General features: G+C 28.8%; 1 long non-coding RNA gene across 1 annotated transcript in view; it reads right to left on the bottom strand.

Moving 5' to 3' along the window:
- Nucleotides 1-5,354: 5,354 nt before the first annotated feature.
- The window catches only part of LOC104869984, a 4,022-nt gene continuing 3,310 nt past the window's right edge, over nucleotides 5,355-6,066 (bottom strand). The window contains exon 3 of the long non-coding RNA XR_782417.3: nucleotides 5,355-5,652. This is a non-coding gene — a long non-coding RNA (uncharacterized LOC104869984). The remainder of the gene's footprint in view (nucleotides 5,653-6,066) is intronic.

Raw genomic sequence — 6,066 nt, 5'->3', positions numbered from 1 at the left:
GCCTTTTATTTTCTCTCTACATTTAACAAAACATGCCAATTACAAGTGTATAATTACTTCATTGTACCTTAAATAAGAAGAAAACTAAATGCTTACAATAAAATTACATGAAGTGATTAATGCATAAAAAGCTTAGCAAGACTTGTTAATATATATTTTAAATTACTGCATCTGTAGTCATTGTACCATATGAAAAGATGCACTGATATCTTAAAATATTAAAACTCAGTTAAAACATACATGCAGTCAGCCCTAAAGAAATATGTCTCTGTGTAGACAACTGCCCTGAGGAATGTGTTATTCCTTCTGGATTACCATTTCCCTGGAGGTAACATTCTCATTAAAGAGATGAACTGGTTTTCTCGAACCCAGGGGAAAATACATAGTGCCCAGTAAATGCTTTCTAAACAGATAAGCACCAAACCAGACTTAAAAACACTACGAATGTCTTCAGAAATTTTCACCCTTGTCTCCATTAAGGCATGCTCTAAAATTTAAAACAGCAATGTAATTGTAGAAAAGGAACAACTACTTCCTTTATTATTAAACAAAACAAAGCAAAACAAAACAAAACAGAAACAGCTATTTACCCTAACAAGCAGAACAAATTAAAATAAAAAACTGGAAATATGAGTTTAATGCCTAAGTGACCTACTTTTTCTCACCCATTTTTCCCTTCACTATTTGAACCTTTTGCTTTTGGAATACTCAATGATTTTCTACAAAGTTTCATGCTAGGATATATATATAACACTCACCTAATATTCTTACTGAAACTTTAGGCATCCTTGAAGTTTATTTTGAGATAAATGGTGGTGTGCTGAATCATTCAGGAAGTATATGATACTCATGGAATTCATTTTAGTATGTAGACAGCTATAAATACATATTTGAAAATTCATTAACTGAATGTCTATGAGGTGCCAGGCACAATTCTAACATCTAGTGGTAGACATACCCATTATGCCAACCATCCTTTTTTCCTGCACTACTTTTAATAATAAATGCTATTTACAGTTTTTTCTATTTAGATAATTTTTGTTAGATAATTAGAAAAAATTCTGATTCACATGATGTTGGGTTAAATCTCTTCTATGGAATAGGAATGCAACACGATGTTGCTGTATAATACCAGTGTTGAAAATTGGAAGGTGATATTCACGGATAACTTTTTATTAGCATTCTCATGAATGTCAGCTTATTATGCTCTCGGTCTCTTTAAAGACCCTTCTTTCATAGTACTTGAGCCTCTCTTTATTAATATAATCTGATTAGATGTGTTCATAGTGGATTTGTCATTGCTATCCTTTTAAACTCTAGTTATTAACATTCTCAGTTTATATCATTGCATAAAGATTTCTGTAAATACTTGAGGAAAAATTCAGATTTTCATTGAGAGCAATAAACAGCGCAAGTAATGACATTTGAAAATATTGAGAATAGAAATTATTATAGTATTAGGTTAATAGTCAAATTTGTATCATAGCAGAAAAAGAGTAAATTAGAATTAGCTACATTATTAATCTTTATGCAAAAAGCAGTTATTAAATTCAAAATATTAGAATGAAGAATGATATATTTTGGTACATATTCCCATGGTTCGAAAAAAAGGCAAAGATTCCCAAGTACTGAAAATATACTCAGTATCATTTGAATGTAAACCAAAATAATGGAAATCACTCTAGACCTAATTTTAAAAAGTATTAAATACAAAGAAAATGTGGAAACATAAAAGCCATTTACTAATTTATAAATCACATTCAATTTTGAGAAACATATAGTGATTATATATTTTGTTAAATATACTGAAAGTTCATTCAACAGTGTCATTTTAAATGGTAAAAATATGTATTAAAGTTAATAAAACTGCACTAATTATTTTCTTTTCATGGAAATTGTAAGTTTAAATTTACTGTTAATTACTATGAGTGAACATTTAATTTTTTTAAAGTTAATGAAAAATTGAAAAGGATATATATTAAGTATTTTTTACAAATAATATACCTACACAGTAAGAGAAAGATGTTTTCACCTCAAGGATATAATTATGACTTTATATATAAAGTATAAATAGCAATGATTATTAATTACCATATTGCTAAATTGAGCATTCTAACTGACATACACCCAGTAAGGAAAACTTAAAAATCTAGATTTCTTTCAGATCTTCACAAACTTGAGTTAACTGTATTCATCTTTACAGACTGAAATCAAGGCAGAGAAATAACGAAAGTTGCCAAGGGTCACAGCATTAATCTACGGTGGAAAAAACATCATTTTGAATCCTAGAATCATCACATTGCTTTTTAGCAATTGCCTACAATTTGTATAAAACAACTGCAAATAATTTCATTATTTTATGCACAGCACATTTTACTTTCAATGAAGGAAAAGTCAAGATCATATAATCAAAAAATCAAATTGACAATGAAAATTAAATATGAATAAATTATAAAGCAAATTAACATGTTAGAATAATGGTAAAGAAGCTACAAAAATTCTTTACCTAGTCTCTCAATGATTATTCTTAGAAAAATAAAGAAAACTAACTAAAAGGTAAACACGTGGAGAATTTTAGAATTTCATTGTATTTTCTTTTAGTAGGTATATAGTAGGTATATAATCAGTTTTACAACTTATGAACCATGTTAGTAATGCTGAAAAATAGGTGGCCTTTACCTATTACTTTGCTCAAGTATATTGAAAAATTCTTGAGAATTGTCTCTCCCTTTAACAAACAATTTAGGCTCTTATTCTATAGGATCAGATTTTCTAAGTTATAGTCTCCATCCTAGAAGAGATTCTCATAATACTTGATATTTAACATTTTGCATTGGACTGAACCTTAGCACTTTAAAAAAATATATTAGAAATTGGACATTTTGTGAAAGCTTCTAATGGAAGCTTCATTTATTCTTTCAGGCTACCGTACTTCTTAAGTGACCACTTCCCTTATGATGTACAGAGTCCTGTGGGTGATAAACATGTTACAAAATCATCAAAATAGTAGTAATCTCAATTATGGGGTATTCCAAGTCATTGCAAACAGTCAACTTTAAAGCATTTATATTCTAACAAAATATTAATATACAATAAAACAGCTCCCCTTTTAACATAAAATCACACGTTTTGATTTTTTCTTATATTTAATCTTGATTTCTTTCTTTTTTCTCTTTTTGGTACTCTTTTTGGAACTCAGACTTTGCACTTGTGAGGCAGGCGGCGGCACCACTGAGATAAATCCCCGGACCAATTTTTATTTCTTTATAATCTAAGTCTACATAAAGTTCACTAGCTCATGTACTATGTTAAAAACAGAAACAAACTCTGAGTTTCTACAGAGTAATTCCTGAAAATTTATGACAAGTTTTTAATGAAATACGTTTGAACATTCAAATGCTTTCATGGTCTAACAGATAATATAATACTATATGTTGTTAGGTTAAAAGAATTTGGAAGAGGCTCATCCAACCCAAAGTACTTTAAATTTGTCAAGAAATGAAAATACATGTTTTTATGAAATAGAACACGTGTTTTTAAGGAACTTACTTGTGAGCCACCACCTGTCAAACCTGGCATTGATATTTGTAAGCAGACCGTGGTGGTGTATTGAAAATGTATGAGCTATTCCTGATAGAGTGTCAGATTTTAAAAACATTAGCAAATAAATTGTCACACCTACTTTTTAAGCTGCCAGACCTATATCAAGGATTTTTAACGAGTGATAATTCAGAAGTACTAATTTAAATGCATAAGCCCACACTCACATTGTCCAGTATACAAAGAATTTTCCTGTTACACTGAGTGATATGAATAGTCATATTTTAATTTAATATGAGAATATATAAATAAACTGATTGAAAATACTCTTAAAATTCATGTAAATTACTGTATTAGAGTTATAAACTAACATGTTTTAAATTAAGAGGGATGACTTGAATTCCTAGAATCAAAGCATAGTAATATGATCCATTTTCAATATTTCTGTCCTTTGTCACAGAGCTTTCATGTGAAGAACCTGGGCACAAGATTAGCCAAAGGCATGCTACATAAAAAATGCATTCTCTCAAATAGAAATTATTTTAAAAAGACAGTTAACTGTCACTTAAATGTCTAAGAAAACAGACCATATGGAATTAGCAATTTCATAAAATGTGTAATTTCCACGAAGATCTTTTTGTAAGTGTTTCATTATATGTACAGTTTTGTTAATTTTGGAGAAAATATTTTTAATTTAGAATTGAATATTCAATATTTATTTTGCATGCTTACTTTTCACATTTTTCAATGAGATTAAATTTTCATCCAAAAATCGGGACTCTTTAATCACAACTACATAATGAAAAGATCATTATACTGATTCAATGAATTTAAATGACAGTTTGGCAAATGATTTTGAATAGTCTTCAAAATATATGAGTAATTTCTGAATCTCAATGTTCTCATTTGGAGGCACCTATATAAACCTTTAAGAATTTGGGAATAATTATAAAATTGAAGATTACTGTTTAATTTAAAAATTGCAATTTAAAAAGTGCTAGTTTCTAACTATGTTTTAATATTTGATACTTGCATGCAATAAAAGTAAAATATGAAGAAAATATTACAAGTATCTGTATATTTTAAAAGGACTTGAGCAAATATAAAGTTCATAAATATGACAGAAAAAGTAAAGCATTTGGGGAATGTAAATTTAAAATAGATAAAAAATTCAGGATTGAAATAAATGATAGCTACAAGCTTTTCATTATTTTAGTTTTATTTAAATATAGCAAAAGATAGTGTATTCTGTGTAAAAATGTAGGGGCCAGGGATTTAGCTCGTGGTGCTGCCGCCTAGCTCACAAACGCAAGGTCCTGAGTTCGATTCCTGATATCCAAACAAAACAAAACAAAACAAAACATATATAATTTTGCTTAAATGATTTATATACTAAACATTTTATTACATGACGGATCTATTCACTGTCAGGTGTTCATTTTTAACTGTTAGTTTATATTTTATATTTAAAATTTTAGCCTATTTGGCTCTGAAAACTCTCCTGTATGAATCATACTGAACAAAGTAAGTGACAAAGAAATTTGCAATCAATTAAAATGTGCTTAGTATTCCTTTCTCTCTTTTTAAAAAATAGACAGGGAAAGATAACAAAGAGAAAATGCAGAGTAATTCTAGTTCAGTACTAAAATTGTTTTGCTTTTAATGAACTATATCATAATATTCTTTAAAAAATAAGTAGTTGGGGGCCGGGGATTTAGCTCAGTGGTTCTGCCGCCTGCCTCACAAGCACAAGGACCCGAGTTCGATCCCCGGTACCAAAAAAACAAAACAAACAAACAAAAAAAGTAGTTGGGAAACTGTCTTCACTGATGGTCTAAATGATTTGCTTGTAAAAATTTAGATTATTCATTGTCCAGAACACTAAGAAATAAAATTACTTTGCGCTCTCTCTCTCATATATATAGGTATGACCCAAATTGAAATATGACCCAAATTGAAATAGTACAGTTAAATTTGAATTGAATTTATACGCTGATATGTTGAAAATACTTCTTACAATGGTTCATATGCAAATAAGTATGTCCAAAGTAAACTCAAGTATTACTGTCCCTGCAGAAACAAGTCATAATTCCATCCATGTGTTTGCTAAACCTAAAATGTAAAGACAAAAGATTCACCCATCAAACATTGGCTCATAGCTTTTCAGTTTTAGAAATACATTTCTGTTTTTAACAAGTACATATTTATTTTATAGAAATATATAATATTCCTTCATGTTCACTGAGGTAATTTTAAAAATCATTAAAAGTTTCTCTTAAACATACCACTATAAACATCACTTCTATGAAACGATTTTACTAATATCTAAAAAATTCCGATATACTTTTGCATCATGGAATGTATCACTACATTTTCAAGAGTAAATAGATAAGAAAGCCAAGTGATTTTATATTTGTATTAGAGCCATTCATCATTTTTCTTCTCTTTTCTTTCTTTTTTTTTCTGTTTTCTTTTCTTTTCTTTTTTTTTTTTTTTTTGGAGACAGGGTTTTGCTTTTTTTTAGGT

The sequence above is a fragment of the Fukomys damarensis genome, unplaced genomic scaffold (assembly GCF_012274545.1).
Source record: "Fukomys damarensis isolate Sample0158 unplaced genomic scaffold, DMR_v1.0_HiC HiC_scaffold_6, whole genome shotgun sequence".
Taxonomy (NCBI): Eukaryota; Metazoa; Chordata; class Mammalia; order Rodentia; family Bathyergidae; genus Fukomys; species Fukomys damarensis.
This window is presented reverse-complemented; position numbering and strand designations above follow the sequence as displayed.